This window comes from Spermophilus citellus (genome assembly GCF_964194105.1).
Source record: "Spermophilus citellus genome assembly, chromosome: 2".
NCBI classification, from domain to species: domain Eukaryota; kingdom Metazoa; phylum Chordata; class Mammalia; order Rodentia; family Sciuridae; genus Spermophilus; species Spermophilus citellus.
This window is the reverse complement of record NC_138183.1, coordinates 87,660,287-87,683,995: the sequence shown is the minus strand read 5'-3', so window position 1 is coordinate 87,683,995 and position 23,709 is coordinate 87,660,287. Positions and strand designations below refer to the sequence as shown.

The 23,709-nt window shown below is 38.6% G+C and overlaps 1 pseudogene across 1 annotated transcript in view; it reads right to left on the bottom strand.

The window, feature by feature from the left end:
- Positions 1 to 22,617, bottom strand: part of LOC308641547 (FERM domain-containing protein 3-like) — a 195,804-nt pseudogene extending 173,187 nt beyond the window's left edge. Inside the window, exons 1-3 of the transcript in view lie at positions 22,597 to 22,617; positions 20,068 to 20,172; positions 4,120 to 4,162 (exon numbers count right to left, since the gene is read on the bottom strand). The product of the transcript in view is annotated as an FERM domain-containing protein 3-like (transcript). The remainder of the gene's footprint in view (positions 1 to 4,119; positions 4,163 to 20,067; positions 20,173 to 22,596) is intronic.
- Positions 22,618 to 23,709: the final 1,092 nt, after the last annotated feature.

The following is a 23,709-nucleotide window of genomic DNA, read 5'->3' as shown; positions in this document are numbered from 1 at the left end:
CTCCAGGTAGGATATAACGGAATACTACTCTAAAATCTGGGCAGAATACTTGCAGCAACTATTTAAGAACTGAAAAACAAACAATAGCAGGCAGACATGAGAATTCAGAAGGCCACTGAACCAGCAATGAGTTCATGTTTTTTCCCCTGGCATCCTCTGGTCAGGACCTGAGAAGTGAGCATCAGCTCTAACAGAAAATTCCAGGAAAAGTTTCTGGTTACAACTTAAGGAGCAGGACAGGGAGTTCTGGCAGCAACACTAGCAACAGTGAGGGAACTCGAAGTTTTTAAACCTAACTTCTTTAATAGCTGTGAAACTATTCAAGTTACATATTTCATATTGGATGAGTTTTAGTAATTCTTGCTTTTTGAAGAATTAATCTATTTCATCTAAGCTCTCAGGTTTACATGCCTAGAATTATTCTGTGGGGTCTGTAGTGATATCTCCTTTTCATTCCTGACATTGGAAATTTGTACCTTCTCTTTTCTTCTTTCCCTCAGTCTTCCTAGAGGCTGAATAATTTTTCCTGATCTCTTCAAAGACTAGCTTTTATTTTCATTAATTTTCTGTATTGCATATTAAGATACACAACAACTTGAGTGAATATTATTATGCTGAGTTTAAAAAATCATTCTCAAAACTCACAAGCTGTATGATTCTCAGAAGACAAACTTACTGTCATGGAACAGATCAGTGACTATCAGTCTCTCGGGGATTAACTACAGAGAAGTTTTGGGGCGACGAAACTATTCTTTTCCAGCTATAGCACTGGTCATAAAATTGTACTTATGTGTTAAAGTTCATAGGACTCTGCACCAAAATAAAGTCAATTTTACCAAATGTTAATTTAAAAAATAAAATTTAGTGTCTCTCCTAAATTCAAAGGAAAATTAAGACTTTCATTTAACAAGTATCCCAATTTAAAAATTTATACCTGATTAATTAACCATCTAATTAATTAGATTTTAATTAAATAAATATTTCTCTTCCTTTATAAATTTTGTGTCATCGTAAAAGTAAACTTAATTATATCCATTTCAATAAGATTTAGAGGAAACAAGCATTCTCACAAAACATTAGTGGAAATAAACTTCTAGAAGTTCCTTGAATGGAAGTTTAAACTAAAAATGTAAAGTGTGTATGACTTTTGAGCTACTTCTAGGAATCTGTAGTACAGATGTACTTTTATAAGAAGCAAGAATTTATACAAGCATGTTTACTGCAGTATAATTTGTAATAGCAAGATCCTAGAAACAATCTCTATTTCCAAAATAAGTAAATTATATCCATGCATACAATTAACCAGAAAACCAGTTTTAAAATAATATCAGTCCTCAATCAAAGATATTGCAAAATCTCCAAAACTAATTACTAAAAAATAAAAATGGGGAAAACAATATAAAGAGGTCAATCTCATTGCTATCTACAACAGGCCTTATATATGATGAGAGAATGTATAAATACCAGACATTCCTGGAAGGACATGCAAAATATTGTTAATTACCCTGATCTGATCATATTGCAATTGTATCGCACTGTAACCCGTAAATATGTACAATTAGCATATGCTCATTTAAATTTTTTAAATATAGTGTTAATAGTTATCTTTCTGGGTGGGCTTGAGTATATAAGGAAGAGAAGAAAGGAAATAGATTTGGTCTTCTTTTTAAACCTTTCTGAACTGTTTGAAAAACCACCAACATGATATTGCTTTTAAAACTACTAAGAAACAATAAAGCCTTTGTAACAGGGTTTGTTAATCAGGACAGCTGACCTTCAGCCAACCCTGGGAAACATCATTTCTAGGAAAACCCATAATGGGAAGCTCTTAAAAGGATCAGAGCAGAGATAGGGATATCACTTAGTGGTAGAATGTGTGCTTTGCATGTATAATGAGCTGGGTTTGATGCCCCTACCTCAAAAAAAAAAAAAAAAAAAAAAAAAAAAGAAAGAAAGAAAGGATCAGAACAAAGAACCTGAATGTCCACTTCCTTGTGTGAGTCAGATGGGAATGTGAGAACAATTTCTTCAAGGAATAACATAAGCATAGCCTAATAAAAAGCAACAGGAACATAACAGGCATGTCCCTACCTTAGTAAGACACTTCCTGGGGCTCTGCAACTCATGGATGAGTTCCTGGGGTTGGAATCAGCTTTTCTAGGTTCACACTGTATAAGCCCCAGTTTTAAATTTTTCCCAATTTATATTAAAGTTAATAGCTCCAGAATATACATTAAAGTTAATAGCTCCAGAACACAGATTCTTAATGCTAAAAGACATCGTCATCAACCACAACAAAACTAGGTTTGTGATCTTGAAAAAAATCATATTTTTTTGGTTCATTAGTATACTTTGCAAAACAACAGGGCACTGGGTGATGGGTAAGACCCTTGTTAGTTCCTGGAATCTGTGAGTCACCTGATCTGGTTTGGAAATTGACTTTTACACTATTCTTATTTCCAGAGTCAGATCCCATTTGTCATCAGATTGAAATTGGCCAGTGGTCAAATGCCAAACTTTAAACCATTTCTATAAAACATCACATACTTTCAGTCAGCTGTACAGTTTGCTTAACTGTGGAGACAAAGCTCTTAAAGCAGCAAAATCCTCACGTTTTAAATATTTTATGATTTTTAATTTTTCCTTTTATTACATGTTGAAACTACATTAAAAAATAAATTCTATTTCAAAAATTTCTATGGTCCATGGGAAAAAAAGAATCCATGACATTTAAGAACCAAAGTCAAAGAAACATTTAATATTAATTAAGACTACTTAATTAATAAAGTAATCTTAATTAATAATCTGGAAACTTAGCTGAAATGTTTTTAAATATATAAATAAAAATATAAACTTTTGGAAGCTAAGGAACAAAAGCTAGGTATCAACTACTTTTTTCTCAAGCATTAGTTCTCATTTTCCTGCATAGCATACTGTATGAAGTCTCCTGGGCTTTTTCTATCTTTATGGGGATGCATGCCCCAACTCTGTTTCAGCCTTGTCCCAACACTGTTCCAGCCTCACCCAACAGCCTAGCCTCCCTGGACTTTCTACACCTGCATCTGCATCTGTTCTCATATCAATAAATCCTTCTTTGCACTGGCCAGACAGAATTTGTTCTCAAAGAATGGGGGGAGGCAGATGTGGGACAAGGAGGAAGGATAAAAGAAGAAGGTTAAGGAATACATATGTTGGTTGCTAGTTTGAAGCCCTTGCATGCTCAGTCTCTTCCTTCTCCCACCTGAAAACCCTTCCCAGAATAATATCATATTTGAGAAAGAAAAAAAAACCCTTAAATGATGATGGACGATATGATATATACTAATCTGATCTCCGGTGAAAAACTGATTTATCACCTACATTGCAGAATCCTGGGAAAATTGACATAGAGAGGGATAAATGGATTTGGGGGAAGGCAATGAATTTCTGAGGTGCATTTCAGAACTTCTCCTCCAAACCATAAATAAAAGCAGGTTGGCTATAGTCTGGTGCATATGACTACAACAACAAAAAAAACCCCACATCTCCCAGGACTACCTGTCAATGACTTCTTCACAACACCCGTGGTGGATGACCAAGGACTCTAGATAGAAGGTGTGTTCAGAACACCAGAACTTTAAGACAATTACCCAGAAAAACATATTTTACTTCATTTTGGGAGCTGGAGGAGTAAAATCTAATAACAAAATTTAGTAAAGCTATTGGTAAGATTTTAGCTTCCAAACACACTTGCTTCCTCCATCCCCCTCCAGACTGCACCCCACACCCTGCACCATTTACTAGCCACACCCACAATGAAAAGGAACCAGGGTTCCTGGTGATTATGTTTAAGGGATAGTTATCCATCCAATTCCAAAGCTCCTGTGTGAATATGAAATGTGAGGGCAAGATGGCAGGGAGAAGAGGCACAGAGGACAACAGGGTTAGAGACTGCAGGGGGTGCCAAGGTCCAGAAAATGGGGAAGAGGATACCCAGCCCTCACTGGGAGAGAGAAGCCCCTGCTCACCCAATATCTTCAACTCTACCCATTTTTATCCTGGCATGAGAAACTTTGTCAAGAAACAGAATCTATCTTTGGACATTTCATAGCAAAAGTAAAACCCCAGATTGACACTTACATTTCATTTGCTTGGAGATGGACTTGTTAGGTTCAAGCCAGTGCTAGGGAGAGAAAAAATAAAACAGATTGTGGGTCAATTTGTTGACTTAACAACTAAAAAGAATTCCAAGGTACCACCTTGGTTCCATAGATATTCTTCAATGTTCCACCCTCTAAAGACCAACACAAACAACTCAACAATAATAATAACACAGACAAGGGTATAAATTAGAAGGTCAACAGTTTCTGAGTAATATCTGAATCATACAGTTGCTAGAAGGATAAAGGAGAGATATGCACTTAAGTGGGATGTTCTAGCAACTCTAGTTGACTCCTGGGCAATTCTGGGAAAACCACAGATGGCTAAAGATTTGGAGCATTTGACATCCATGACCTCAAAGAGTCACAGTTTGGATAGTATCAGCACCCAGCTCCTCTTCCAGAGCAGCCTCCTCTAATATGGATATTGAGCCAAGTCAGCATGAGCCCCATCTCACACGGAGACGATATTTTTCTTTGCAGTAGCAGGGAACAAATGACTTTTAAAATCTTATTTTCAGAGGCCTCAGGTCATTAAGGAAAAAAATCAGCTTTACCACAAAACAAAGAAGCCAAGACCTGAATAGTTCAGAATCATGTCACGGCTGGGCATTTTATTTGAAGAAGACACCAAAACGGTCCCAGTGGCCAGCTCACCCCATGCCATATACAAAGGTCATTTCAACATGCTGAGAACCAGGCAGCTTTTGAGATCACTAAACATGATGTTCCTGAACCTGTTCAGGGAATGTCAGGAAGAGTCATCTATGCATACAGTTTATAAAGATGATAAAAAGGATACCATGGGGAATCCATCATGAGGTCAGGGAGTCCTCCCTCATGGGGCACCCTGCCTGCTTGATGTTGGAGAGGAAAGAAGAGAAAAAAAAACTTACCATCTGTTACACCTCACTTTAACTCCTTTGTGTCACCTAGTAACTGCAGGGTGCCATATTATCCTTATTGTGGGAAGTCAATGCATACCCATAAAGTTCAATAAAAAGCTTGCCTTTGTTGAGCGCATACTAAGTGCCTGGTGCTCACCAAAACTTCCCATGTGCTGTCCTATTTAGTCCTCACAGCCACTTCATTTGTCAATGAGAAATCTGGGGCTCATGATGTTAAACAACTTGCCTGAGGTCACCTGATAATAAGTGGTGGAGCAGACAGCTGTGCAGCGGGATTGCAGAGAGTAGCTCCTAACCTCTCAGTCTGTGCCCTCCCACCTGATCAGTTTGCACCGCAACACATTTATTCTCTTTGATGAACTTTCCCTGTTTTCTCTGAAACTGAAAAATTAAGTAACCAAATCAGTAGTTTCTAATATATGGTGTCAGATCTCTTTAGTCTTCAAAACAATAATGAGATTCTTCACTGTTTCAACATACTGGAAAGTCTAACAACAACAATAACAAAAAAGTACATTTACCCCAACCATGTCGCACAGACAAACTTACACAGCAAGTTTCCTTACTTCTGGTCAAAATTATATTGACTCATTTTGAGAATCCTCATTATCTCCTTCTAAGCAGAAATTACATAGTTATAATTGAACAGTAGACAACTAATTCATTATATCACTTACCAGCTCTGTAACCTTGTGCAAAATGTTTAAACTCTCTGTGTCTCAAATACCACAACTATAAAATGGAAAAAGTGATAGTACCTACCTCATGGGGCTACTGTGAGGATTTAAAAAGCTAATAAGTATAAGATACAATGCTTGGGATGTAGAAATAATAAGTGCTTGTTTGGTGCTGCCACTGGTTTTACTGAATAAGTACAATTTAATGGGTAGACCATATATTTCAATAGATAGACTTCATGGAAGAGAATAATAAAAGGGTTCCCTTGATTAAATTACTTTGCTAGAAATAAATGGGATATTTTATAACTAAGGCAAGAAACAATTAACAGCAACCAGAAAGCAATACACTGCTGTTTTCTCACAGAGACCAATCATCAGTCACTTAACCAATAATATCTGAAATACAAATGTTTTCTGAATGCTCCTAGTTTGACATCTTTTGAACTCTGTAGGCCTTCTCTGCCTGACTTCAGCCTGTCTCTCCAACTCCTCTCTGGCTCAAGGAATGACAAGTCAGTTCCATTTTGTGTGCCCACATCAGGACTGTAAAGATGGTTCCGATACAGTAGAAGGCTCAGAGATGAGAGCCATGATGGATTGGCTGTGTCTGCCAAGCCACCATAGACTTACTATATCCATCATGTGTATTTCAAAGGACTATAGGAAAATCATTCCCTCAAAGAGGACCAAGCTTAATTTAAAACAAACAAAAACAAAAACATGCCTGGCATATAGCCCAGCAAATCATTTATTCTCCAAGTCACCCAGGTGAACAAAGAGGCATATAGCAAGGTTTTTCACTAAAAAATTACAAAAGACTAAAAGTAACATTAATGGCCAACAGGAACATGTATAAACAAACTGATCTATTCGTATTCTGGATGATTCCGCAGTGTTTTAGGTGAGGTAAATCTTCAAGTGTAACAAAGATCTCTAAGGCACACTGTGGGAAAAAAAAAAGTGAACTGCAAAATTTATAACCATGGCCGCCGTTGGCACCCCAGGGGAACATAGTCATACCAGGCATCTGTTAGCACCCTGGGAACTATGAACTCGAAGAAGTTCACGGTTCCAACATTCGATTGTGCTGAATTCCTTTTGATATCTTTTTTTCCCCATGCTGTGATAAAAATCAAGCACCAAGCTAAAATAGGAATGGAACAGGCAATGAACATGGCACCATCCAATAGGGATCCCAGGGCTGCCAACAGGGACACACACACCACACCTCCCATTATTAAGTGATTGTGGTTATTTTAGAATGAACTGAAAAAATAATATTTTCTTGTAATTTATATATATTTAATGGCTATTAAGTTGTTAACACATAAATCTTATTAAGCTATTTGGACCTAACTATTATTATAGAACTTTTATGTATTTTCTTAACCTATGAATACTGCAAAATAATTACTGAGATCCTAAGAGAGTCATAAATCAGGCGAGTTTAGGAAAATAAGAACTACTGTATCAATAATTAATGTGTTTTCTTTTTTAAATAAAAAGCACAAAACACTACCAACATATTCAAAGAGCACATACACAAACATCTAAATATATTTTTAAAGATTGGGAGAAATACACTGAAGTGATACCAGTGAAAGTGGATAATAGGGAACACAGATGTAGTAGTGTTTGTCAAAGAAAATCATGATGTCAATATTCATCTTTTTACATGTTTTGGTGCCTTACATGAATAACTAAAAGTCAATTTTTGAATTATATTATTTATTTATTCTAATTTGTTATATATGAGAACAGAATGCAATTCAATTCATATTACACCTATAGAGCACTATTTTTCAAGTCTCTGATTGTACACAAAGTAGATTCACACCATTCATGTCTACATAGATATGCTTATGGTCATATATATGTCCATTTTATTCCACCATCCTCTCCTACCCCCCTGCCCCTTCTCTTCCCCTCCCTCCCCTTTGCCCTATCTAAAGTTCCTCCATTTCTCCCATGCTCCCCGCCCCCAACCCCTCTAGAGTCAGCATCCTCATAGCAAAGAAAACATTCCACCTTTGGTTTGGGGGAATTGGCTTACCTCACTTAGCATAATATCTTCCAACTCTATCCGTTTACCTGCAAATGCCATGATTTTGTTCTCTTTTAATGCTGAGTAATATTCCATTGTGTGTGTGTGTGTGTGTGTGTGTGTGTGTGTATGTATATACACACACCACAGTTTCCCTACCCATTCATCTACTGAAGGGTATCTGGGTTGGTTCCAAAATTTAGCTATTGTAAATTGTGCTGCTATAAACATTGATGTGCCTATATCCCTGTAGTGTGCTGTTTTTAAGTTCTTTAGATATATACCGAGGAGTGGGATAGCTGGGTCAAATGACGGTTCCTTTCCAAGTTTTCCTAGGAATCTCCATACTGCTTTCCAGATTGGCTGCACTAATTTGCAGTCCCACCAGCAGTGTATGAATATGCCTTTTTCCCCACAACCTCTCCAACACTTATTGTTGTTTGAATTCTTTTTTTTAATATTTATTTTTTAGTTCTAGCTGGACACAATTCATTTATTTATTTATTTATATGTGGTGCTGAGGATCAAACCCAGGGCCTTGCATGTGATAGGTGAACATTCTACCACTGAGCCACAACCGCAGCCTCTGTTTGTATTCTTAATAGCTGCCATTCTGACTGGAATGAGATGAAATCTTAGAGGCGTTTTGATTTGCATTTCTATAATTGCTAGAGATGTTGAATTTTTTCATATATTTGTTGATTGGTTGTATGTCCTCTTCTGAGAAGTGTCTATTCAGTTCCTTGGCCAATTTATTGATTGGGTTATTTATTTATTTGGTGTTAAGATTTTTGAATGCTTTATATTCTAGAGATTAGTGCTCTATCTGATGTGCATGTGGTAAAAAATTGCTCCGATTCTGTAGGCACTCTATTCACCTGTTTCTTTTGCTGAGAAGAATCTTTTCAGTTTGAATCCATCCCATTTATTAATTCTTGGTTTTAATTCTTGCACTGTAGAAGTCTTATTAAGAAAGTCAAGGCCTAATATGACATGATGAAGATTTGGGCCTAATTTTTCTTCTATTAGGTGCAGGATCTCTGGTTTAATTCCTAGGTCTTGATCCACTTTGAGTTGAGCTTCGTGCATAATGAGAGAAAGAGGTTTAATTTCATCTAAAAGTCAATTTTAAAAAAAATTAGTTGTAGATGGAGATAATACCTTTATTTTATTTATTTATTTATTTATTTTTATGTGGTGCTGAGGATTCAACCCAGTGCCTCGTACATGCTAGGATAGTGCTCTACTACTGAGTTACAGCCCCAGCCCTAAAAGCCAATTTAAAAAAAAAATAGACAATTAAGCTCTGAATTAAGAATAAAATAAATTATTCTTAAAATTAAGAATAAAGGTGGATTTCCTGTAATTCAGATTCCATAGGAAGAATTTCACACATTACAGGCAGATACCAAACCCAGCTAAGCACCTAGAGTTGACATTTTTGGCCAGGCCCAGGAGCTAACAGGCCTGGATTTAAATCCCAACCTTGACACTAGGTAGTTGTGTGACTGTGAGGAAATCCCTGGGCTTCCTCACTCACAGCATCCTTAATAAGGATAAAATGGGTTAATTCAGGAAGAAGCCCTTAGAATACAGCATAGTGTGTAGAGGAGTTTCTGTAATTCCCAGCTCCATCTTAACACTGGCTGATAGAGACACTCTAGCTTGTGCAGTGGCTGCCCTCACCGAGGCCCTTTCTGTTATCTTCTTCCCATCTCCCCCACCTCACTTTCCCTTCTGCTCTTCATTAGGAGGTTATTCTGCTATCTAAACACAATACCAACTTATTAGGCCTTTGTCTCTCTCTCTTCATCCCCTTCTTCTTTCTTCTCTCTTTTCTCAACTCTTCCAATTAGAGTTGTGAATTGGCCATTGAAGTTGAGTCTGAGCCACATCAACAACTCCTGCCATTACTGGAGGTAGAGATGGATTACATCTGTGTGAATAAACAACCATGATGTGGGGGTGTGCCTGGTGATTAGATATAAGGCTTAGAATACTTACTGAATTTCTGTTTTCCTTTCAATTGCTACTTTTAATGTATGATATTTTAGTCTTAAAAAGAAAAAAAAAAGGCCTGTCTCTTTATTGGAAATTGATTTTCCCTAAGAGTGGCAGAAAGAAAATTCTGACAACCAAATATCTGAATTCATGGCTGTTTTATTATAGCTGAAAACTTCATTTCCTCAACTCTCATTTACAATAAAAATTCTAAAGTCTAAGGCCACTAAGACAACATCATTAATTCTACAAAATCAACTTAGGAAGGAAGATGAACCGCAGGACGCATTCCTTAATATTATTTGAAGATGCTGGGAAGGCATCTGCTGCAGATATTGTTAGGACTCAGCAGTCTTCTCCTTTTAGAAAGGCTGCCCCTTAGGTTACTGGAATCCATCATAGGGCGGGGAATTCAGCCTCCCTAACCCACCTTGCCTTCTGCAAATCAGAATAGCTCTTAACTAATGATTGACAGGCAGGAGTATAAATGCCTCTGCTACCTCACCACTTAACAGGACCAACTCTTAAGTCCAGAGCTCTTCTGGGAGTCGGAGATAGTGCCCCTCTGCAGGACTTTGCCCAAGCTCACATACTTGCTTGGCCTCCTTTCCTTCTCTGTCCTAATCTCCCGCTCCCCTACAAGTCTTTTCCTGGAAACAGTTCCTAACAATTCACTATACTAGGATTTTTATTCCAAGATCTTCTTCTGGGAAGCTGACCTAATGCAGCCTTCCTAACTCTCCACCAATAACTGTACTTTCTGTATTTAAAATCCTTTCCTTAGCAGTTTATCCCTAGTGCCTTAAGCTTAAACCTTGGAAACCTGCAAAGCCCCCGTGAGAGGTCCCAATTTAAGAGGACTTTTAATATTGATAATCTACCCTGACCACATTTCAGGGCCTTTCTTGGTAAATTTTGATTGGGAGCAAATGAAATCTTTAAAAAAATATGTCTAGGAGGAAGTTTACAAAGGAAGTTAAAAGTAAGGGGATTCTGAAACCTTCTATATCCTGACTTTCTTATCTGCAATTTTGGTGGGGGAAGGTAGGGGGCAGATTTGAGAAATGCTGGGATTTCTTCAGCTTTAACAGTACATGTTCTATGAACCTGAAGGATAAGGACATTGCCGAATGTTCCCTCTTTTTAATTTATCCAGGCCCAGCTGCACTGAGCCCTAAGAGATCATTTTTCTCTAACCCATCAAATAAATGGTGCATATCTTTTGTAAATTCTACTTTTGGCTTGTTTGGGAGAAGAAGAAGGTGTGTGTGAACTGGTGATTTGTGACTAAGTAAATTGATTTTTAATTTGGTAGCTGCTAAGACCAAAAAAAACCTTCTAAAAGTAAACGATTTATTATAACATTTAGTTATCTTCAAATGTTCAGTTTCTGTTAAAATTGATTCAGCCTATGATTGCAGAATAGATTACTCGATTCTCTGTTATCTTTCTTAAACCTTTGGTGCCCAAAACAGAGTAATTTATAGCCTAGAAAAATGTGTTAACTAATCCATGGGGCTTTTAAAAAGATTGAATGCACCTTCTCGAGCAGGAGATTGTTTTTCTTTTCTATAGTAATCAGATCCAAAATCTGACCATTCCCATCATGGCCCTAAAATGATGGCCTGGTTCTCACACACTCCCAGACAAAGCCCAGAGTAACCCAGTCCCTGCCTTATGTAGACAATTTATGTCATTTACAGGTCCTTTGGCCTCTGCTGAGGAAGAAAGAATGGTTCTGGATGGTAGGTTAGAGCTTGGCCCTTATTATTTAGGTACCAATAACAATAAATTCCACTCCAGCTCAATAAAATCTGACACAAGAGCAACAACAGACAACAATAAATCTGTAAAGCAAGAATGCTCAGGTTGTTGTTCATTTGGAAGTCAATCTATATAAGAAAAATTTTATTGCTTTGGCAAAGTGTTTTTTACTCCTTTATTCATAACATATTTTGTATTCTAGAGTCTTAGGATAGGCAAAATATATGTGACAGGAGAATAAATGTAAAAAAAAAAAGAAAGAAAGAAAAGTAGACAGTCCAAGAAAACTTAAGCATCCATGCAAACATTAGGCAGCCTCCATCCTCCTCACTAATTTCAATGCTCTCTATCAGAAAAGGGAAAGGAGGAGGGAGGGAGAAAAAGAGGGTGAGGGACTGGGGGATGTGGAGAGAGAGGAGAGGAGAGAGGAAAGAGAGAACCAAAGAGTAAATACTTTAGGCTTTGTGGTCCAAATGGTCTCTGTCACTACTCAGATTTCATGCTTCTGGAGCATGAAACCAGTCCCAGAAAATACATATATAAATAGGAGTCACTGTGTTCCAATAAAACTTTATTCACAAAAGCAGATGAAAGGGGACTGGGGCTGTGGCTCAGTGGTAGAATGCTTGCACTCTACCACTTGTGAGGCCCTGGGTTTGATTCTTAGCATAAATAAATAAATAAATAAATAAATAAATAAATAAATAAATAAATGTATTGTGTTCATCTACAACAAAAAAAAAAAAAAAGAAGAAGAAGAAGAAGAAAAGCAGATTAAGGGCCTGACCCCTTGCATGCTAGCCCTTAACCCACATCCAAGAAATTTTAGTGTACTCTCTCAAAGAAAAAAAGTTATAGTTTGAAAATGAAACACATTTTCAAATAATTTATAAAAACAATTACTCCTGATTATCTTAAAGCACACTGGGATAAGAGGAATTATGGGATTCCTTCAAGCTTATCATGAAATTCATATAACATTTTGCTGTCATGCCACATAAATTTATTAACATTATCACTAAAATGTTCTAAGGTCAAATATCACCAAGTTGCCAGACCCACAAACCATTCACACTTTTTAAACAAGGAATACAGGATCAGATACATAGCTGATAATATGGATTAATACAATTAAACAGCAACCTTATGGGATAGGCCCTATTTGTATTCCCATTTTACAGATGAAGACATTGAGGCATTGAAAGGTAAGGAATCTACTAAAGTCATATAATCAGCAAGGGGCAGGGATAGAATTTCTACTTTATCTCCCAGGTTTCCCAAACGACAAGTTCAGAATTTGAACTCAAAATCTGCTCTTTCCTATAGAGTTTGTTTGGTGGTTGGCTTCATATATAATCCAAACCCTGAAGAGTTCAGACACCTTGTTGGTGTGGCCATCTGGAGAGGCCCTGAAACTACATGCTGTGAGAGGAGGTCCCCAAGCCCCATCTTCCAACCACCTGTACCAACCAGGCATGAGTGAAGACGTCTCAAACCCTCCAGACCAGACTAGCCAACAACTGAACACCACTGGGTGACGCCCGCACATGGCATGAAGAGCAGAAGAACCACAGCTAAACCCTGCCCAAATCCCTGAACCACAAAATTATTTGCTATAATAAATGTGGGTTTTTCTAAGCCACTAAAGTATGGGAGGCTTGTTACACAGTAAAATAACTAGAACACAAGCTACTCATCATTACCCTCCATGCGTGAAACACACAATTACAACCGAACTTTGAAAGAAATATGGTGAAGCTAAAAAGAAACAAAAGTCTACGTCAAACCATCATTTCTTAACCTGTACTGTTTTTATTTCTCCAAGCTATACACCACAGTTTCACTCTGATATTTTTCCCAGCTTGTCTTGAAAGCTATCTTGAAACTCCCAAATCCACTGGCTTTCAGTCACCTCTGATGATCTTTGGCTATGGGACCCTCCATCAATTTTTTTTCCTAAGAGAAAAACCTTATCTCCCTAATTGATTTCCTACCCAGGTTCTTCCCACCACCAAGAGAGCAAAGCCTCTCTACCTTGGATAGTCCTATTTATTCCTGACACAAGGATAAAATGGTATTTTCCTGGTCCACTTATTGTTATAATTGCCTTCTGGTCCAAACAAGATAACCAGTTTATGCATTCCCCCCCCCATAAAAATTATGACTTCTTGGTTTGCTAAGTGGCTTCAAGATCATGACCTTTTATCAGGTATCCCTCCTCTCCCCTCCCAGAAGGACGTCAGATATAAACAGCACCAATTATGAGCAATTATTTTAGCTAAACACCAAGTCCTGCTGTCTGCTGAAGGATTCTGACAATTTCCTCAAGTCTGTCAATGTTAATATTTTGGGCCACAACTGAACCACTAGATGATATATCCAGTTTTAAAGATGTTATTACGATTACTTGTGACTTGAATGTTCAAAGTCCTCACCCACAAGGCCAGTTACCTATGCTTTTCCATATGGGCACTCAGAAAGTCTTGATTTTTAATGCCTCTTGATCCTTAAAAGCAAAAGGAAACTCACTACATGGGGAAACCCATGTCGGGGACCGGAGGGACTTGAGGCAGCAGAACAACCCTACTCTTCAGCACATGGCTGCCCTAAATCTTAGGTATCACTCCTGTTCCTAGTTATAAGCATCTGTGAAGTAATTATCCGAGGAGCAGGAAGCAGCCTTTCAATGGCAGGAGCAGCTGGTGGGACATAATGCTGTCTGGCTTCCTGGCACCATCCCCAGAGTAAAACCTCAAATCATTGGGATGATTTTTATTCTACTCCATGTCCTCCCCAAGGTGTCTCTAGAAAAAGCAAATTGCTCTAACAGACAATGTCTTTTTCCATTATTAATAAAACTCACTAATAGGCTTACTAGGTCGTTCTGGCTCCCGACATAAAAACCTCAGGGCTGTAATTATATTGGGGGGCATCAAGGACCAACATGCCCTTGCATCCATGATTTTGCAGCTCACTCTCCCATTAGAAAGCATGTAAACCCTGTGGTGTCTGGAGGACATCTGAAACACAATGCCCTGTCACAGGGCATTTGAGGAGCATGCCCCCAAAGGTGTGGACTTCCCTTGTCTTTGGTATAAAGCATAACCATCCTGTCAGGGAAGACAGTGACACTAATGTTAATGGGTTTGGCAGATGCTTAGAACTAAGGGAAGTTTAAAAATCCAAAGTACTGAGTATAGTCTCCTTCTAGGCTGTAAACCAGCCACAACCAAGTCCTAGAATAACGCCTTCTCTGGCTGGCATGGAAGAGGATACTCCCTCAGCTCTAAGGCACTGGGAATGGCTTCCTTAATTACATTTGGAAAAGTGAAGGTGTGAAAGAAAAAGAAGGGAAATCCAGCAAATGAATATCTCAAACTATAACCACAGAAACTAAAGTTATGATATCCAGCTAATTATTTCAAAATTTCATCTTTCCAACAAGAAGTTACCCAAATACCTGAGCAAAAATGGTGAAAAGAATATGCTAGATTTAAGAAATACCTGGACTTAGACCAAATACTACCTTTTCCTTTTTGGAATTATTTCTACTAATACTTCTAGAAATATTACCCAGCTTTCTCTTTTAGTAAAGCCAGGATAATTCTATTTACCTGTTTTGTAATCTTAGGCAACTATAATTATAGGAATTCCTCAGCAGATGAATGTGGTGCCAACTGAAAGAGGTTCTTATGAGCTGGTATTTAACCTATCCCTCCATCAGACAAAATAATAATAATGGAAACTCTGGGCCCTTGCCATTAAAATAGAAAAAAAATAGTCATTATTTACTGATTCAGTCCTCATCACTTTCAGAGCATGTGGGGCAGGAGACATCTTGTCAAACATATGGTGTTCCAAACGTAATAATGCTAAATATTTAATATTCCATAATAGTTTGTTGTCAATTGAGAAAGAGACACAGGCAAACCACTAGCTCCACAACAGAGGTAAGTCCCACTTCAGTTTCTCTAACTTGGTTTTCTTTCTTAGTTAGCTTCTATCCAAATAACTTATCAGTTTTATTTGTAATTATTTAAAAAGTACAAGAGCTGATTAAAAATAAAACAAAAAACAAAACAAAACAACAAAAACAATGTTGGTAAACTAGTCTTGGCTTAAGACTCCCAAACCAGCATGTCTTCATGCCTTTGAGTCCATTAATTTTCTTATTTTTCAATGCTCACTTTCTGTTTTCTCTCTCCAAAGATCATGATAGTGTTCCCTGCCTTTAAAAGAAATTATTACAAACACTGATAGGTCTGGGATGCTAATCATGGCTATAATTCCTCACCTAGACCTAATGTATCATAACTGTAAGAATAATAATAGCAATAATTAATAATAAAATTAAAATATATATTGTAGTTAATATATACTATGTGTTAAGTATTTATATATTTTATATCTAATTCTCATATCAGCTCCAAACAGAAGTATTTTATCTTTATTTGGACAGAGACTCAAAGAGCTTTAATAACTTGGCCAAGATCACATTACTTCTTTACCAGCAGAGATAGGATTTCTAAATCATATCTCTCTGAATCCAAAGTCTAGACAGGTTTCTACAGCAACTACCCTGCAACCCATGCAGAAGCTATAATAAAAGTTCTCAGGTATGGGTTTGGCAGATGCTTAGGACTCCAAGAAATTTAGTAGCTACAATAGATAAGACAGTTTTGTTTTGGGGTGTTCCCCACATTTTTCCTCTAATTTACTACCCTTAAAAATTAAGCTAAGTCAAGTCAAAACACAAAGAACAATGGAGCACATCTGCCTAAAGACATCTTTTATTCTAACCTTAAAAAATAATTTTAGGCATATAAAAATTCACAAAAACAGTAGAGTGTAACTTTCACTCATTCTTCCTGACTATTAGCATCTTGTGTAACTGCAGTACAATTACAAAAATAAGAAACCAGTAACTAGCACAATAGTATTAACTGAACGACAGACTTATTCTGGAGTTTGCACAGTTTCCCACTGCAATACTTTTCTCTGTTCCAGGATCTACTCCATGATCCCATGTTGCTTTTACTTGAAGTGTCTCTCCAATCTAATACAGTTCCCCATATTTCCTTGTCTTTTACCACCTTCATGATTTTAAATGAAAAGCTTTAAGTTATTTTGGACTTGTCTGATGTTTTCTCCAGACTTGATGGAGATTGTGCCTTATTGGGAAGAATACCAGAGACAGTGTGCCCTTCCCAGTGCCTCAGGCTGGGGGTACATGGTGTTGGTACCTTTTTACTGGTGATGTTTATTTTAATCTCAGTTAAAGTGGTGCCTTCCAGCCTTCTCCATTGTAAAGTTATTATTTCCCCCTTTGTACTGAAAAAATATTTGGGAAAGATGGAGGTACTCTGAGACTCGAAATATCCTGTTGCTCCTCAAAATTTGCCCACTGATTTTAGGATTCTTTGATGACTCTTAGCTGCAACAATTAGTATTGGATTGTTCTAATGGTGGTTTTCTCTTTCCCTCATTCCTTCTACATTTTTTAATCAGAATTCTTCTGTAAGAAAAAAACAGTCCCATCTTACTCTTCAATTTATTTGTTCAATTATTTATATCAATATGGCCTCATGATATTTATTTCATTTTATGGGTTCTAATAACAATGCTATTGTTATTTAGTTTTGCTACTCCAATTGTTCCAGTTTGAGCCATTGGCACTTGTTTGGGGTAAGCTCAGTGCCTTACCTAGCACTCTGTCCTTTGTGCATGTGCATGTGAGTGCATGTGTGGGTGCGCGTGCACAGCTACAGTACTTCCTCACTTTCTGGTACCACAAGATACCCCAGGTTCATCTTGTGATTCTCCTAGTTCAGTCCTGGAATCAACACTTTCTGCAAAAAGACCTTGTTGCTGTGGTTGGAGATGGTATTTAGACCCCAAAGTCTGTGTGTACTCATTGTTGCTCTGGTATCATTGCTTCTAGGCCTTCTTAGAGCACAGAACTTCTTAGAACAGGAAATCTATGTGTGCATCTACTAGCCCAGCCTATACACACATCTATATTTGTTTACATATCTATCTATGGTATATATCTTAAAAATCATGAATTCATATTGATATTTCTGATTCCAATTCCTTAATTCTGAAGTCCTTTCTTAATTACATCCAATATCTCCCCAATGCAAAGGTTAAGAGCTATGAAGAAAAAAGACTCACGCATTTCAGTGGCTTCTAGCTATTGCCTAGGCCAAAGGTCAGCAAACTATGGCTAACTGCCTGATTTCTAGTGCACAGTAAGGAAAAATGAAGTTTTATTGGCATAGAGCCACCTTCACTAATCTAGGTATTGTCTACAGCCACTTTTCATGAAAACAGCAGGGTGAGTGATTGCAACAGAGACTATTTGAGCAAAAAAGCTGAAAATATTTTCTATGTGGGCCTTTACAAAAAAAGACTAGGGCTGTGTTTCAAATTTTATGTAGGAAATAGGAAAGGATGTGAGTTCAAACCCCATCCTGTTTCTCTCTTCATTGCAGGGTTTTGGGAAGACTAGATACTTTATGTGTAAACTTCCTAGAGCATGATGATTGCTTAACTAATGGTATCTAGAATTTCTCCTATAAGTTGGATGTCTATAATTTAGAATGGAATTTTGCACAAAAATGATCTCATTTTTGAAATATTCAGTTTCACTTTTTTTTTTGAGGGGGGGATTTTTTGTTTGGTACCAGGAATTGAACCCAGGGGGCTCTTAACCACTGAGCCACATCTCCAGCCCTTTCTAATATTTTATTTAGAGACGGAGTCTCACTAAGTTACTTAGAGCCTCCCTAAGTTGCTAAGGCTGGCTTTGAACTTGTGATTCTCCTGCCTCAGCCTCCTGAGCCACTGGGATTACAGGTGTGTGCCACCAACCCAGCTTATTTCCAGTTTTAATTAGATGATGAATACAGCCCAGAGTCTGTTAGGCTTAGGGATTTGAATCCCCATGATCCTAAATTCAAATATTCATTCTATTGCTTACTAACTGTGGGACCTTTCAGCCTGTTTTACTCTCCATATAATATCCTCTCAAACCATAAGAAGCTATGTCTATGAGTGCCTTTATGCCATGGTTCCCAACGCTGGCCAGAAGACCAAAGTGAACCCAGCTGCATCCAAATTAGAATAGGAATGTGTTAAAATACATGTTCCTGAGACTGGCCCAGGAATTCTGATTGAGGAGGTCTGGAATAAGATCTTCATTGAGTATTTTAGCAAACACTCAAGGTGATTCTGTTACAGGGCCAAGTCTAGGGACCACTGTTACTTAGTAGTAAATGTCACACCACAGACCCCCTCCCTGACACCATATGAGCCCTGCATCCTCACCACTGTCCTTGCATTCCTCACTCTGTAAATACTTGGCCCATCCAAGGGTGACTTCGGGTTCCATAGGAAACCAAAACCTCTTCCTCTGAGCCACTTCATTGTATCCCCCCACAGGGTCCTATAGGACTCCAGGAGCTAAATAACTTCCTCTGTGTTCCAGGACAAAACCTAATCTTCCTCCTTAAACATCTTCCTTCCTCCTTTACAAAAGTACACTCTGCAAACCTTCCCTCTTCATGCTGAGTCAGTAAATACTAAACTAATAGCCTGGTGGGATTGTAGAGAGGGAAGAGGAAACAGGAAGAAAACCAGGAACCCTGGAGAAGAAGGGGAAAATTAAACAGGAGTCCTATCCCCTAGCTCTGCCCACCAAAACCTTGGCACCCCAGGAAGCCAATTCACACTTGTACAGAGCCTCTAGCCCACAGCTCAAATACTCAGCAGGGTTGCAAGAAGAGGAAGCCCTAGTGGCTGGGACAGAGATTCCAGGGGTCTTTTGGATGTGAGGGGCACATGCCCCAGGAAGTCTAGCACATGCCATGCCTACAGACACCAAAGCACACACCTGCTTGAAAAGTGAGACTCCTTGCTCACTCTTGTGAGCTAGAAAGGGTAAATGTGTCCAGGAGCAAGAAGACAAGGAGCAACTAACTTCCAAAGTAATTTAATCTTTCATCTGTCAGAAGCTTTTTTTTTAATTGAGGTAAAGTCCATATAACATAAAACTGACAATGCACATTCCAGTGGTATTTAGTACATTCACCATGTTGTGCAACCACCACCTGTATCAGGTTCCAAACATTTTCATGATCCCCAAAGAAAACCCTAAACCCATTAAGCATTCACCCTCTCATCTACCAGTAGTGTTTTATTGTCAGAGGTTGGGGGATTTTTCTCTAATCAGATTTTATGTGGCCACTGTTGATGCCATTGTGCCAATCAAATGGCACAGGAATATTCTCTCTTCTGTCCAGGTGGGACCAGGTTTCTGGAAAGACCTATAATGTAACTTTTTCCTGTTCTACCCAGTCCAGTGGGACAGGGCCTAAGCCTTTGACTCACATACCCACTGAAAGAGTAGTTTCCTGTGGCCAATAGTCCATGAGAACAAGGACCCCACAGGGGCTCTGGGAGGAACACCCACAGTGCCCCACAGCCTGGGCTCCTCTCTCAGAATGGGTTGAATAGGGGTTAGCTCTTACCCGCTGCTTCTCTGGATCCACATAGCGAATGCCAAAGTAGTCCTTCTCCAGCAAGCTGTAGTAGTTGCAGATGTGGTCGATAAGAAACTGCCCTTTGGTTTCCCTCTGCAAGGGAAGCACATGTAAGTTTCAGTCACAGCTCACCTACACATTGTATCCATAGAAGGAAGGCCTCACTCACCCCAATGGGTCTGTGTTTAGAAAAATGGATTCACTTATTTCTGGAGGAGGGGCTTCCATACTCTGTTAATCACAACTTCATTGAAAACATGCACATACGCACACACAATCAAAAGAACACCAAAAAGAGGAGCCAAAGGGATATTCAACAATACCCTGAATAGACGCAATGCACTCTAGAATGCTTTATTTCATTCTAATATTTGCAAAATATGTTTTATTTAATTTTTCAAATTCTGTTTGCAACTCAGAACACTGACTTCACTTCTCAATACTTGTGGAGAACCACAGTTTGAAATCCCTCAGATAGCACAGATGAGGCCCTGGATGATTATTCTAATCACTTGTTCCATCCTCACCAGGAACCTGAGGAAGGTCCTCATCTTACATCTGAAGAAACTGAACCACAAAGGGATTCTATGACTTTCCCAAGTCACACAACTTTACAAAACAAGGCAGGATCTCAGCTAGACCAACTGGCTGCAGATTCGAAGCTCCTACCCAGACACTGTCTCCTCAGATTATGCTGAGTCCACTGCCAGTCTAGGCAGCAGTGCAGTGAGAAGTACTGGATACTTCAGCCCCATCAGGAATGTTAGGAAACCTGCTTCCTCAAGCCCTAAAGCCACCATTTCCATCCATACATCAACATAGGAAGGTACTGTGGAGATCAAGCATCCCAGGACTAGGATCTAAATACAGGCCCTTGTCATTGGGGTAAACCCTGGTTATTTCTATTTTGGTTTAGATGTTTGTGCTATACGATTGCTAAATTGGTTAGATTATCTTTCCTTCCAAAATTCCTAAAGACATACCAGCAAAATCTGATTAAGATTACATTACAACAAAACCCTCTGAATAGCAAAGACCCATCTATGCCTCCATCAGGATTCTGATAAGATTAATTCATGCTTCAATCAAAGTTGCTGACAGACCTACAGAATGTTTTAGGGATGGAATGTGGCCTATTGAAAAGAAATTAAGAAACTAGAAAGATTAAGTGAGCCATTCTTCTAATCCATTAAAAATAATTTAGAAGATTAGTTTGGCCTATGCTACATGGTGATGTCTTCATTAAAAAGTACAATCACCAGCTCAGGGATGGGGTGGAAAAGCCACTTCCTGGCCAAGGATGCACAGTGCTGGGTGAAGCACAAGTTGTGATATGAATGAAGCCTCTGTTTTCCTGCATCACTATCTTTCTTTTTTTGACAGGGGGTGGGTATTGGGGATTGAACCCAGGGGCACTTAATCACTGAGCTACCTCTCCTCAGCCCTTTTTCTTTGTATTTTATTTAGAGACAGGGTCTCTCAGAGTTGCTTAGGCCCTCACTAAGTTGCTGAGGCTGGGTTTGAATTTGCAATCCTCCTGCCTCAACCTCCCAAATTGGTGGGATTCCAGGCATGTGCCACTGTGCCCAGCCTGACATCAGTTTCAACTTTAATTTTGCCTGAGTTGAAAGGCCTTTATAAGAAAAACCATCTGATGTGAGTCAAAAGAGACAAATCATCAAAATTGAATTTGGTTTTAAATTTCTGTGATTATTTTGTTACACCAGGAGACTCAAATGACAACCTTTATCCAACAATAGCTGATTACAATGCCCAGAATATAATCAATAGATTTAGTTTCTCTTACACATATACTCTGTAGTCCACTCATCTTAAAGAGACTGAGTATTATCAACTCACTGAACATAACACATTGAGTTCCTCATTTTATGATTGGATTGCAAAGCTCACTGCATTCAGGTGTACCATGAGGAACTCCCTACCATATGCAGGATACACAAGATCCATGAGTCAAAGCAATGTGTTGTAATAAAATTGATGGAACAAATCTTAACTGGGCATACAGATACTGCTGTCATTTTGTCCTAAGAAATATGTGGTCCATAGCATAATAAAGATTTTTGCTAATGATTAAACACAGTGACCAACATATATACCCCTCAGCAATATATTCTTAGACTACTCAAGAGCTTTGAGATAAGAAAGATACCACTGCAATGTAGTAACTGGAGTATGCAAGTGTAGCTGAAATAGGTGTCAGTACCTTCCACAAAAGCAGGTCAGGCCAATTCTCATGTGCTATGGTTTGGATATCATTTGTCCAATATTGTGGTTCATGTACTGGGAGACTGGTCCCCAATACAGCTGTATTGAAGTGGTAGGGGCTTCAAGAGATGATTAGATCACAGGGTACCCCACCCTGGAATGAATTAGTGTAGTTCTTACAGAACCTGGCTAATTCTTATAGGAGTAGATGGTTGTAAGAGTGACCTTGGCTCCTCCCCAATCTCTTGCTCCTTTGTCCACATGCATAGCCCTTTTGCCTGGGGCCAGTACCCTTTCCACTTCTCCGCTCATGTTGTAGCAACCAGATGTGTAACACCTTGCTGTTTATACTTTCCAGGCACCAGAATCATAAGCCAAATAAACCTCTTTACTTTATCCACAACCCAATGTTGGGTATTCTGTTATAACAACACAAAATGGATTGACAACCCACAACATGGGATGTAGTCTCTGCTACTCAAAATATGACTGAAATACCAACAAAATTGAAGAGCAGCAGCCTCAGCATTGCCTAGGAGGGAGGTTGTTGGAAACAGACTCTCAGGCTCAGCCCAGATCTACTAAACCTGATCTCTTAACAATATCCCTAGGCTATTTATATCCACATTAAAGTTTGAGAAGCATTGGTCAGGAATTTCCTAACATGGGAAAAGTACAAAATTTTACCTGTCCATAGAGATGACTTAGAAAAATAAGAACCCATTTATTTTCCAAAATGATCTGTATCATAGAGTTTCATGCAAAGGAAGACGGCAAATAGCCCCCACATTCTACTCTGTTCCACTCATGCCTGGGAAATCTGGATGAGGTTTGTGAGCTACTAAAGTTTCTGTTATTATCATTTCCATGCATTAAATGCAATTCTTGCACTCAACAAGAGACCACACAAGCGCAATATCAAGTGTTAGAAAGGCTTGTTCACTGGTCAGGTGTGAAGAGGCACAGCCCAGCTATCTGTCCATACATCTCACATCAGGAGAAGAACTGGAGGACAAACTGGAGTTCTGACCCAAGAATTTTTCCTGAGCCTCCTAAGGGTAGAGGCATCTTCCCTGCTGCCGAAGCCAGTAGTTAACACCCTAGATGTTACTGAATTAATAAATGAGGCATTGCTTTTCAGATCTGGATTACCGGGGGTCTGGGAAGAAAAGTGTTTCACAGAAACCCTTCAGTCTGCACAGCACTAATAGTCTCAGGCAAGACAGCAGAGTTCTCTGATTGACTATTCTTTCTATGTAACAGAATTAGCTAACTTTCATGCATTCCTTCAAGGTCTGTGTGGAGAAGTAGTTATCAAAGATTTCAAGTAAAAAGACTTTTTTTAATATCAAAATTTTGACAGTTTTCCCAAAGGATAGCAGCTGCACTTTCAAAACTGAATAA